This window comes from Neopelma chrysocephalum, unplaced genomic scaffold (assembly GCF_003984885.1).
Source record: "Neopelma chrysocephalum unplaced genomic scaffold, ASM398488v2 Primary Assembly neopelma1_361, whole genome shotgun sequence".
NCBI lineage: Eukaryota > Metazoa > Chordata > Aves > Passeriformes > Pipridae > Neopelma > Neopelma chrysocephalum.
This window is the reverse complement of record NW_020898025.1, coordinates 1512291-1525786: the sequence shown is the minus strand read 5'-3', so window position 1 is coordinate 1525786 and position 13496 is coordinate 1512291. Positions and strand designations below refer to the sequence as shown.

The window sequence follows — 13496 nt, the reverse complement described above, 5'->3', positions numbered from 1 at the left end:
TCACAATAGTATAACAGAAGTCCAGTATGAGAAAGAGCCTTAAAATCCAGTGAGGAAAAAAAATCCTTGAAAAATAAGCAGCTTGAACCGTGAGCTGTGGGACTTTCTGGTGACTTCTCTTGAACAGCCTCTCTGTTCTGTTCAGCTGCTGTGTCCTTGGACATCAGAGCAGGTTCATTTTGTGACTCCCCAGCACAGTTATCAGCCAGCCAGGAACTGCTGGTTTGCTCAGCAAACAGGACCTTCCGAGAGGTGCCAGCACCAGGAATGGTTACAAAGGAACCCCACTCCCTCCACCTACACCAGCACTCCCAGCAAATCCTGAACAAGGTTTCTGGGAAGGGAGTGAACTGTATAGAAGAGCAACAAAGTAGATGAAAAGGAGCAAAACCGAAGGAGAAAGTCATGTCTGGCAACACGTAATGTGGAAAAGGCACAGTAAGGAAAAATGTTAACACTGAGCCATATAAATGGAACAAAAAAAATGCTTTGCAAGGTTTTTAAGGCTTCAAAGGTGGGTGTGAGTGAGCCCCAGGTCTTAGAAACCTGCACAGCCCGTTGTACAATGGCCAAAGGAATTGTTTGTGCAGATGACCCTGACCCACAGTGACAGGTTTACTAAAGGGAAACTTGGGTCTGCAATGAAAGTGGTACTGAGGAAGAGTTTTGTGGTAAAAAGGAAGTGAAGCTGGATCCAATCTGACCCAGCTTTGCTCAGTAAATGAATGCTGCCAGGATTGGGAGCTATCCTTCCCCTCTGCCACAGCTCCAAGTTGGATGGATGAAGTCACTCATTTGAGGGTGTTTATCAGCCAGCTTTGAGGTTTGCCCATAAATAGAGATTTCCTAAATGACTTAATCTGAGGAACGCTTCAATTCACAAAGAGGTGCCCACAAAAAAAAAAAAAATCAGTGTTTAGATACACAACAGCTTCCCTGGAGCACAGGAGCTGTGAGACACCCACACAGCACCCAACACAAACTTAGAGCAGCTTTCAGAGGGACTCCAGCCCACAGGTTTGCATCCTCCCCACCCCAGCAGCCAGCAATGACATGCAGAAAGCTGCAGGAGCTCTGCCAGCTCTCAGGAATTTAAGTAACTGTAAATTTATTTGCTGGAACCTGTATCTGCACCTCTCTGCAGCCTCTTCTGTCCCTCTGGATGGGTCAGGGAGCTCCAGGGAAAGGCAGCCCATGGACCAGGAAGCTCAGACCGCTCAGCCATAACACAATCCTACTTCCATCCCAGTTTCAGCAGCCAACAGGAATGGAAAGACTGGTTTTAACTGCCCTACCCATCACTATGGCTTCCTTTCAGCCTTGTGTGAGGTCTGGTATTAACTATCCTGCTGCAGAGTCAAGCTCTTAGTAGCTTTTACTACAGAAGCAACTAATGAGGTCTCAAATTACTTTATTTGCAGCAGAGAACCCACCACAAAGAACCAGAACTTCCCTCATGTCTTACAAAAATATAATATTGTAGTGTATTTGGGATAAAAACCAGCTTTTTACCAGGAAAAAGCAACCTGGTCTGCTGGAAGGTGGTTTGGAATGAGATGATCTTTAAAATCCCTTCCAGTCCAGGTCATTCTATGATCTGTGGGAGCCAATGGAAAGAACAGGCTTCCCACAAAAATGAAGAGCATGGAAAGCCCACCAGTAGCAAACCCATGGAGTTCAGCACAGCCCCCTCCAACACCTGCAGCCTCACAGCTCTTTGGGGTCAGTCTGAGCTGAAAGTGGAACTGGAGGAACAGCTCAACCTGGAAACTTCCTGGAGGGAGTGATTCAGGGTGAGGGGACAGAGGCACAACCACAGGAACGGCCCTGGAACCCCAAAATACCCCTGTGCAGAAGGTAATTAAAGCTGTGGTTCCACAGGCTCTGCCTCTCTCGGCACCAGGGAGATCCCGTGGAGCAGCTGACCCCGGTCAAAACCAGCCTGGTGCAGAAGCAGCTGGTTTGAATCCAGCTCAGTTCCTCAATTTGTTTGTCACATGGGCCACAAAGCAGTTGTTGGAGAATAAGGGAAGGCAGTGAATACCCAGGACTTGTTCAGCACTTTGGGGTGTTTACACAGCTGCAGCCCCAAACAGGGCTCTGACAGCCTGTCCTTACAGGGAAGGGGTAGGACTGGGTTTGGAAGGCATCAAGTGAGGCTTCCCAGCACCAAACAGCCTGGAATCATCAGATCTTGCCCGCTCCTCTGTTCCTTTTCCCACAGCAAACACCACAGGGAAGGTGCCATCCTCATCTCTCCATGCTGAGCCAGTTCAATCACCAAGCCACGAGTGTCTATCCTACACATCCTCAGAGAACAGAATTCCTGTGACAAAACGGGATTTTTTACTCTTATTTATAAAATTATTTGAGATCTCTGCTACAAAACTATTCTTAAACTCTTTCAATACACTTGTGAACAACCTGAAGCATCTGAACACCTGAAGCACCAACAGATCCCAAGGCACCAGGATTTGCCAGCCCCGGGTTTTGAAGTGAGCAGGACCTCGCTGATCGTAACCCAAGGCCAAGCGTGACCCGGGAATTCCAGTTCAACCAGTTCCACCCTTTCTACCCCCTCGTTCCTCCCCTCTTCTTGGAACAACAAACAGCAACAAAACCCTGCCCCAATCTGCACCGGAATAAACAATTCCCTGCGATGAAAAGCCACCTGCTCCCCCCACACAATTAAAAGCACTTCCAAATTCCAGCTCTCCCTCAGCCAGCGCAGATGGACACACCAGGCACGCACAGACACCACTCTGCTCCCAGCACAGCCTTTGTGCTGCTCAGACACAAAGCCTGATGGCAGAGCTGTTTTGTTAAGGGATCACAACATAAACCAGCAATTCTCCAGCCACAAAAACAGCTCAAACTCGCTCCCAGGCCAATTAAATTGCAATCTGCTAAAACACACAGGCTCTCTGTGGCTTTTGGGGACCGCGGCTCTCCGCTGGCAGATCACACCCCGAGATCCAACTGACTCATCACCTGCCCCACATGTCCCCAGATGACTAAATTTAATGTGCAATGGCTCAGATTTTCACTTTCTTGCACACCCTGCAGGAAGGAAATAACCCCTCTGCAGAGGAAGCGATAGCCCCGAGAGCAGGCAATAAACTGCTGAAATGGGAACTGATCCCTGCCTCGCTCCCTCCTCCAGGACCTGCCCCCTAATCCCTCAAGTCTGCAGGGATTTAGGGTAGCCCTGGATTCGCAGCAGGAACAGGGCTGGCAAATGGAGGCCTGGCCACCAGAGACTGCTGAATACTCACACAGATCCTGCTGCTGCCTTTGCCAAGACACAAAATCGCTGCCCTGCAATGCACACTGAGCTCAACAAGCACCAGACACCAGAATCTCCTTCCCTGCTTGTGGTTCCTGTGCTGTTTAGCAAGTCTGGCCATCTGCAGAACGCTTCCATTTGGAGCTGGCTATCCCCAGGATGGATTCCTGCCGTGGTTAATCATTCCCCCAGCAGACTTGAGGCAGATCTGGTGTCCCACAGCTCCCAGTCCCTCCCAGAAGCTGTGGGCTGGCACAGCCCTCGTGTCCCCAGACAGCACTGCCCTGGTGCCACCCACCCTCCCTCCCTCTTGGGGAAGTGCTCACATTGCCCAACACCAATTCTCCCAGTCTCTCAAGTGCACTGGGATCTCTATCCACAAGATCCATCCTATCAGGGCAGCTCAGGAACTGTTCTGTCAGCTTTTGGCTTTCAGCTCAGCTTTCTTTGAAGACAAATGCTAATATACTTTAAAAAAACCCAAATCTGATCCAAACCCAGACTCATCACTGCTATGAATCACACAGCATTATTAATTCTCCTGCCCGTCAAAACAGAAATGTCTCACCTTGCAAAACAATTGCTGTGGTTGCCCAGCTCACAAAAATCTGTCCCATCTGTTAAAAAGCTGAGTGCACTGAATTAAACTATTTGACAAGCACTCTGCTGAAAGGCAGCAAACATTTCACCCCACAAAGGCTACTTCAAACCCAGACAGGGATTACAGGCAGCTCAGCTCAGTTCCTATCAGCCAGCACAAACACAGCCTTCCAGCAAGGAATTCTTTTTGAAGACAGAGCCTGTGGGGACACTGAGTTTAAGGATCAAGCCTGCAACTCCACAAAACCAGGTTTAGATGATCTCATGCCCCAAACTGCTACAATCAAAAAGCAAGGAGCAAAGTGTTCCTGCCTCCAACAGTGTAACAGAAAAGGCAAATAAACCAAGATCTCCACTTTACCTGCAAAGTCTGTGCGACAGGCAAAGCTTCTCTGATCTCCCAGGGCAAGGGACACCCACAATAATGCAGGAGTTATTCCCCATGGAGGGGGAGACACGAACAACACCCACAGAGCTGAGCAGTGCCGACATCCACCACTCCAACTCCTCGTGCACCACATTCCCAACTGCCTTAGTGCTGGATTTTGAACAGCAGGTTCACCCCCACACACGGTTCACCTCAGGGACACGGGCAAAAGTCATCGTGCTGCTGGTGAGCCCCATGCACACCAAGTTGAGCACAACAGTTTTTAGCCAACACTCCCCTGACAGACTCTTGGCAATGGACACGCTCCCCTCTGCTTAATGCAGATACTAATCCATTCCCAACAGATTCCCTCCCTTGTTTCAGCTGCCCTCGCTGTCACAAGCACGTCATGTGCCACATCAGAACCAGAATTCTGGACGAGGAAGCTTTATTTGCTTTTAAAGTGCTCCTGCTCAAAACAGGGCAAGGATGAACAGAGGGGACAATCGGTGCCGGCAAACAACAAGCTGTCACGCTTCCCCAAGAGCAACCCCTAAAAGCAGCTTCAGACAAGGTTTTGTTGAAGCCCAACCCCTCAGCAGCACCATCAGCCATCCCAGAGGACCCTCATCCCACTGAGGGATCCATCAGATAATGCCCTTCCCCAGGATCAACATTCTTCTCCAGGTTCAAGAACGCACTAATATTTTTATAGGACACCAGAGCAAGGTGACATGTGGCTCCAAATCCACACAGAAACACCATCCACCACATTATCTTGATGATGCAAATCAAACCCCTTGCTGCTGGCACTAAGAATGAAGGCTCCAACAGCTTCCTGCAGCAAAGTCACCTTGGAAATACCAAAGAAATATGAGTTTTCAGTAGGACAGAACTAAACCACACCGGTAAAGAGTGTCCCAATAACTTCTGAGCCATCAGATAATGTCAGACCCTGAGGGAAGGGTTTGTGGAGAGCACAGGAGGACTCAAGTCAGCTACAATCACAAGTTCTGTTATCTTAACTGGTGATCAAAAGGTAGCAAGATGAACATCCACACCAACATAAGGAATCCTACTCTGCATTTCCGCAGCAGTGCAGCCACACAGCACTGTACAAACCAACCCAAGGCAATGCCACAATATTAAAAATGATACCACTATTAAAAATAACACTACTCTTAAAAAGCAAGAGCTGTTTCAGTCCTCATTACACGCACCACAGACGCAGAATATCCTTCAGTATTATCCCCCGTAAAACTGACTCTGCTCAGCAAAAACACGGGAATGAATCGGCCACAAAATTCCCGCACACCCGCCGTGGACTGGGAGTGAACTCCACCCTCCCATTAAAGGTTTCACTGCTATAGAAACTATGATTAAATACACAGAGCCATGAATCAGCCACCTGAAACAAGGGTACGCCTCAGTGGGCACAGCAGCACTGATATTTCGCCTCCCCCAGCCCCCCAAAAGCTGCAGCCTCGTGCCAATAAACAGCTTTATCCACACATTTCAGCTCCCACAGACATTCCATGTTCCTTACCTTGGGGGTTGGTTTAGGGGCTCTCCCCTGTTTTTGCTGCACACGCCCGTTACAGGAACAGCAAACAGGCTCCAAAATCCATTTTGCCACAACTGGATAAAGCACCTAAACCCCAACCCCTGGTGCCTCTGGACCAGCTGTGCCCCTGCACTGCAATTCCAATCAAGCCTGCAGAAAAAGCAGGAGGAAGATGGCAGGGCTTACCAGCAGTTCCCCAGTCTGGTCTCTGAACAAAGTGGATTTAAAAGAGGTTTAATTTTCCCAGAGACTAATGCTCTCAAATCGGAATAAATCCTCCAAAAGAAGAGATTATCCATAAATTTACTAGTTAGAAATGTTAATATATCCAGTGTTTATGCAAGGACTGCTGCTCTCCATGCAAGAGTAGCACCTATAGAATTCCATATTAAAGGAGGCACAGATTTCTGGGAGTTTCTGCCCCACCTCCCTTTCCATGCTGAAATGTAGCACAGCAGCTTTATAAATCCCACTTCCCAAGAGCAGCAAGAATTTGCTGCAGAATCAAGGCAAACTTGTTCTCATTTCACTGGAGAAGCTCTGGAAAAAACCTCCCTTGCAAAAGAACTTAATACAAAAAAAAAAACAAACCAAAAAACACAAGATCCACAGGCAGAAAAGCCCAGTGTAAAATCTGAATAAAGACTTAAAATAAAAAAAATTGCAGAGTTAAAACTTCAAATTACACGTTCACAAAATACAGGACGAGGTGCAAATGAAGAAACAACTCCCTGAACCTGATGCTGGACTTACCCAACACATCCCAGCTGCTCAAATGGTTCCTTCCTCCTGTTATTCATATTCCATTTACTAAAGGTCCCACCTACACATGTAGTAGGATGGGACCCAGACCAGTAGAACCTGCTAATTATGGCCCTTAAGGCTGAGATGAATTAATTTGTCCCTCCAGCTACAAACAGGAGGGTGACTACACCCTCACTAAGCACTAATCTGGGAGAGGATAGACAGGAGGATGAAACAAGGAAAGAGTGACTTGCCTGACATCAAACACCACGGCAGCAACATAGCTGGGAGCTAAATCAGGCCTCCTGTCCACACAAACATCCTTATTTTCCCTGGACTCACAGCTGATAGGTGGGGAGAACCCAGTCATTAAAATACAAATTGAAGGCTCCCTTTGGAAGCTGAAAGCAGGTGAGGAACAGCACTGATTAGGGTAATCACTGGTGTCAAATGGATTTTGGGGATCCTCAGAGCACTCCATCCCACTTCCCAAAGCCTGAGGTGCTCACACAGGTTTCGGGAAGCCTGACACTGCAGGTGACCAGAGTGCAACACGTTCAGGGCCAGCTCGATAAATTCATCCTGGAAATCCCATTTCTTTCTATCAAATGTATTCCATAAGCCCACCAACATCCTCAGAGAAGCTGGATACTTAACACTCCCAAATAACAGCCTCCCTGGGTGAGGGACAGAAGAACCTCAGGTTCAGCAACTGAAAAGTCCCTGCATTTATCCTCATAGTCAGGAAAAAAATCCTGTATTTATAAGACGAGTGAAATGGAACAATGATAACAAAAAAAACCTTTTTATAATGTCAGGTATGGAGTTTCCTGAAGTTTCCCTGCTCTGCCTGTGCTGAGCCTATTGATTGCCTCCACCTGCTCTGAACAGGTACAGAAAAGCCATCCCCAACTCCAAAACTGCTGGAAAACAGCACGAGCCAAGATAGCCTGACCCACTCACCTGACACTTCCACCCAAAGGTGGATATTGCTCTGAGAAGGCACAGCTGAGCCAGGAGAAATCTCATTTACACCCCCCTGTAATCTCAGTGTTCCTGTCCATAATTGTGGGACTGCATGCTAAAAACTGATTTGGAATTACAAGATGAAAAATTCCATGACCTTGCTCCCCCTCTGGCCCTGATCCACAGGCAGGAGGAACAGGATATAGAGCAGGTCAGGAGCAGGATATAAGCACTAATTTGACTCTCAGCACAAGGTAAGCAAAGCTTTCATGACCCTACAGGGAATGTGCCACTTCTCACCTGCTGCTGATCAAAACATGTAAGGGAAGAAGACTTTGCTTCTAATTATTTGTTCTCTCTTCTGGCATCACACAAACACCTTTTACGGGGGAACAAACCTAACAAGAGTTGGACACGATGCTTCTGATGGGTCCCTTCCAACTCAGCATATTTATGATTCCATAACAGCCCTTTTCCTGCTCCTGCTGCTTCCCACCTACCAGTAAATTACACCTGGTTTGGAACAGACACTAAACTTCATATCCACAACAATAAAAGCCCACATTTTCTAGCACAAATCTGACAGATTATCACTACTTCAGTAATTATCATCCACCTTCTTGGTCCCAGCTGATAAAGAGAACCTCGGCAGCACAAGGTCACTCCATCCAGGAGCACGGAGCAGGAATTCTGTGGATCCATCCAGATTTCCACTGTCAACACTGCAGCAGAGCAGCTTTAAAAATGCATTCCCACAGAACCTGAGGCAGCCAGCAAAGACCAGCCCAAACCTTCCCGACCTTGATTCTGTCCCAGAATCCCAGTGAAGCCTCTCCTGCACTGGGATCCGAAGGCTGGCAGGTGACAGCTGTACCTGCAAACTCACTGCAGCAAAACAGCAAGAGCTTCCACACAGCTCTGGAGAGGAGAGGGATCGAGAACAACCCCCCAGCAGCACTTCTGTGCACCTGCAGGGGAGCTCCTGCCAACACAGAAATAATATCCATCAAATCCCACCTCCCACAGCCGATCCCCCCGACCCGCACCAGCGACTTCAGTTGGTGACAAACACCCCTGACTTGATTTTGAGGAGGAGGATTAGTCAAGAGAACAACCTCCAAGGGCACGTGAGTGCAGCCAAAGTCCCCTGAAAACTGGCACAGTGACTTTGCTTTGTTCAAAGCTCAAATTCTCCGACGGCGACAACCTTTGGCTTTACCCCCCATCCATAAATGCCTCTGGAAGCTTCACCTCCATGGCTGTTTCACATCCACGTCTGAGCCACAGCTTGTGATGCCAACCTCACGTCCAGAATAACCCCTTTTTTTGCTAAGACAACCTCAGTAACATGGTGTTTACCCTGAGCTTGCCCTGGCACTAAACACTGTGCAGGCACCAACTCAGTCAGTGCCTCCCAAACTTTGATCCAAGTTTACAAATCAAGGCTTCTCTGTAGGATTCAGGCCAAATTTTTTTCTTGCTTGTACCCTTAAAAGCTAAGGGAGAGAACTGAGGAGAGAAAAGCACATTAAAGAAAGGTTCACTCCTCCCACAGATAAGTGTGAGGTGATGAAAGACGCCCATATGGGGCTGGCTGGTTTAAATCAATGCTGGGGATTAATCTTGCTGGATTTTAGACAACTAAATCTGTGGCAACACAGCTCTAATTAAGGGCATCACTTTTGGGGATTGGTTAAAGGAGAACCTTGCAGGCAAGTGAGGTACTGGCAGCAAGAGGTTCCTGCTTTTAGCAGCAGCTTTTTGGACCTGGCAGTGAAAAGGTTCAAACCCTCAGGTCTAACGGCACTTCAACTTTACCAAAGTCCAGTGATCTTTCCCAAATCTGGTTCAAAAGGCACCGACTGCAGGAGAAGTGCCAGGCTTGCACAAACCCACCTCATCAGTATGCACCTTGTTTTGCCCCATGACACTCAGCAGCCGCGGTTAATTAGTCCCTGATAATGAATTGCCCATCACGACTTCGCAGTGCAGCTGGTAGGTGAGCGATTCCTAACTGTGTTTTGGAATCAGCATTCCAAAAGCACAAACACAAAAGAATAAAGTTAACAATCTGTTTACCCGCTCTCCCCCTCCTCCAGTAGCTGCTGCCAGCCAAAGGCTTGGGGGAAAAAAATAAAATAAATCTATTTGCAGGGCTCAGCAGAGAGAAACCGCTTGGACTGCTCTCAATTTTCCTATCTTTGCCACCGGGGCTTCGTGTTATTTCACACAACTCATTCAAGTTGGGAGATGAAGCCTGTTCCTCTGGCTAATAGCATTAAAAGCCTCTCTCTGGAGATAATTAGTCCTCCCTCCCCCATCCCGTCCCCGGTGGAAAGAGCAGAGAGTCACCAACAAACAAAGAAATTCAGGCCGTGACAACCAGGCTGGAGCTGGGACTGAGCTGCCTCTCACCTCCCTATGGCTCAGCACTGCTGAGAATCCAAACCAAGTGACACCACACGCAATAAAACCGAACAACACGAGAAACAGCACCTGCAGATTCAGGGCTTCGTCATTTAGAAACCAGGAAAACAGCAATTCCTCATCCGCGGGGAGCAAAACACTAACGTGTCATCGCCAGAGGTTCTGCATGGTCACCTCCCGCCCCTGGCTCGTCCTGAGTCACTCAAAACCAGCAGATAAGAGCCAGAATTGGGAAACCTGCAGCCTTTTACCTCTGATCCCAAGCCATCAGCAAACCTCCACACTCAGCTCCTCCTGAGATACAACAGTTCCTCCAGGGCACAGGGAAAATGAAGGTCAATCACCATTTGTAAAGCACCTCTGCTGAAGACTCACGATATTCTGTGTATTTACATGCTGGTTCCTCCCCCGGGAATCTGCCCTTGGATTTGGGGGCACAGTTTGGAAAGGGTTAAACCCCCAGCATGGTCCCAGATCATCCTGAGTCACCGAAAACCAGCAGATAAGAGCCCGAATTGGGAAACCTGCAGCCTTTTACCTCTGATCCCAAGCCTGTCACTCAGCCACCGGCAAACCTCCACACTCAGCTCCTCCTGAGATACAACTCCTCCTCCAGGGCACAGGGAAAATTAAGGTCAATCACCATTTGTAAAGATTCACGATATTCCGTGTATTTACATGCTGGTTCCTCCCCTGGGAATCTGCTCTCGGATTTGGGGGGCACAGTTTGGAAGGGGTTAAACCCCCAGCCAAATGCTGGCTGCTGCATTCCCTGCCTAAAGTGACCCCACTGCAGGGAAGAGCTGGGAATAGTTATCACCACAGCACTGACAAGTCAGCAAGAGCTACTAATTAACTGATAAAAATAGATCTCTGAAAGGGCTCTTTTCCCCCCTCGACACACAAAGCTGAGGCCCAACATTGCTGCAGTCTCACATCCATTAGTTTTCCACGGGCTCCAAACTCGCCAGCAAAATAATAAAAGCATTCTCACACTCTCAAAAGTCACCCCACATGGCACTTGTAGGCAGAAAAATCCCAAGTAAACAGAATTAGGGGACTGGTTCTGAAGGACAGGGAGCGTCTCTTCGCCCTGCACACCCACTCCCACCTTAATGGGAGCAGGAACAAGATGACAGCCTTGTCCCCAACAGCTTCCTCACACTCCCTGCAGCCCAGAGTTCTGGTTTTGCCTGAAAAGTGAGATGTTTTGAGGGTGATCCAGGTGATCCCAAGGATATTTGGAGCTTCTGTGCTGCACAGCATCACTGGGACCAGTGAGAAAAGCCCAGTTTTGCTCTAAGCCCCCCCTCTCCCACTCCCTGCCAGACCCAGGTTTTGTACAGCTTGTAACTGAATATTCATCACCAACTAATAAACCTGCAGGAACCGCAGTCTCAGCGATTTTTAATCCATATAATGCCCCAACACATGCCAAACACAATGAAATTTGATCAAAATAGAAGCCATTTGTTTAAATACAAGCGATTTGGCTCTCAAAACTGTCATCAAATTAAACTGGAAATCAAATTAACCAGTGATTGAATGAAGTAGAGGGCTGCATAATCACAGATCACTGATCCAGCAGCATGAAAACAGGGATGCAATCACATTCCCCTTGTTTGTGGCACTGCCCCGTGCTCCCAACGGGATTTCCACCCCATCTCCCAGGACCTGAGGATGCTCTGTGCCTCGGGCACATCTCATTTCTTGGTAAATCCAAAAGGAAAACCTTCCTTGCAAAGCACCTTGTGAGATATTATCAGATAACAGAGTGAAAGGACACGCTGACACACTTGAAACCACCCTGATTTAGGACAGAACAGCACAGTAATTTCCAGCATTGTTGGGAAGAACGAGTTTAAACCTACTCTGAATGGGAAAGGGGTTTGTTGTCATCACTGTCTAAAGTATCAGCTTTAGTTGGTGTAACTGTGCCAACCAGGTCCCTCACGAGTGGCCTCATTTTGGCTTTATTTCCCCCCCCTTTTTTTTTGCACTCTCCTCAAAAGCAATTTAAACCACGTAAACATACAATTTTAGGTGTGGTCTACTCTTAAAAAGCAATTTGGATTAATTTATAAGGTCTGACTGAAGAGCAACAGGCATTTCTGAGGAAATCATAGCAGGCAGAGGAATCTAATTTACACTCCCTTGCAGCTTCTACAGCACACACTAACTCAGCTGAACACCCTCCTGAGCACAGAAAACTTCATCCCCCCCCCCCCTTCCCTGACTCTGCCCAGGACTTGCTGATGTTCTTCTTTTCCAAAGGCAAACTTCAAGTTCAACACTCACCCCGGCACAATTCCAGCTTTCTTTAAGCAATTACAAGGAGAAGAGAAGGCTCCCGGGAGATCTCACTGCAGCACTTCAAGGATTGTAAAAAAAGAGACAGAGTGACTTTTTGCACAGGCAGAAAGAGACAGGACAAGGTTGGGGAGGGGGGACACGGTTTTAAACTAAAAGAGGAGAGATTTAGATGGGATACTGGGAAGAAATTCCTCCCTGTGAGGGTGGTGAGGGGCTGGAATGGATTTCCCAGAGCTGTGGCTGTCCCATCCCTGGAAGTATCCAAGGCCAGGTTGGATCAACCTGGGATAGGGGAAGGTGTTCCTGCCCATGGCAGGGGGCTGGAATTAGATAATCTTTAAGGTCTCTTCCAACCCAAACCATCCCATGATGCTGTGACTCCCACTCCCCTTTCTGGCCTTGTGGAAGCAACATTTACACATCCTAAAGTTTGAGAAGTGCAGCTTTATCGTTCATTTCAGCCTCAGTGAAGCACCTTCTCCCATTATTCACTTTTTTTCCAGTGTCTCAGCCCCAGAGAGGGGCACCAAGCCCTCACCTACCTCCACCTGGGCAAACACAACCCCGCAGCGAGGCACAGAGGTAAATAATTCATCTGCGTGCAAACAGAGGGAAAGAACAATTAAGCCAGAAAGCACAGCGGGGACGGTTCGAATTTCAGTCAACATTAAGACGGGGGGGAAGATCAAACAAAGAAATACCAGCGGGGCTGCCCGAGAGAGAACTTCGGGGGAAGGGGGGACACTCGCGGCGAGGGACAGGAGGGATGAACACCCCGGCTTTGAGCGGGGTCCCAGCCCGGACTTTCGGGGCCAATTGTCACAGCGGCGCACAGCGACTGAAACTCCGCTTGCGGGGCTTAGAGCGGGTTTAGGGCCGGTTTAGGGGGTGGGTTTGAATCAGATGCGGGTTCAAACCCCGCGGGTTTGAACCCCGTGTCCCCCGGGTTCCCCTCAATGAGCGCCCCCCCCGTGCTCCCGCACCCCACACAGGCCCATCTCGCCCCCCTCCCCGCTCCCGGAGCGCTGTGCCGGGGTAGGGGGGCTCTGCAGGGCCGGTCCGGGGGTCCCCCGAGCCCCCCGGTCCCCGCCCGCCCTCACCTGCCGCCGCCGCCGCCGCCGCTCCCGGGCCGCCCCGCCGGAAACCGCCGCGGGCCGGGCGCGGGGCATGACGGGAGATGTAGTCCGGGAACGGGGAACGCCCCCGCGGTGGGAGGACACGCCCCTTGG

General features: G+C 49.0%; 1 protein-coding gene across 5 annotated transcripts in view; it reads right to left on the bottom strand.

Annotated features, from left to right (window-relative positions):
• Positions 1-13417, bottom strand: part of PHACTR4 (phosphatase and actin regulator 4) — a 64607-nt gene extending 51190 nt beyond the window's left edge. For 2 of the 5 annotated variants that reach the window (XM_027706047.1, XM_027706042.1), the window contains exons 1-3: positions 13368-13402; positions 12810-12862; positions 12253-12325 (exon numbers count right to left, since the gene is read on the bottom strand). The gene's annotated coding sequence lies outside the window, so the exon portion shown is untranslated. Of the gene's footprint in view, positions 1-3275; positions 3513-12252; positions 12326-12809; positions 12863-13367 lie in introns of those variants that run through there. The other 3 variants (XM_027706045.1, XM_027706043.1, XM_027706044.1) reach the window with 3 other exon arrangements.
• Positions 13418-13496: the final 79 nt, after the last annotated feature.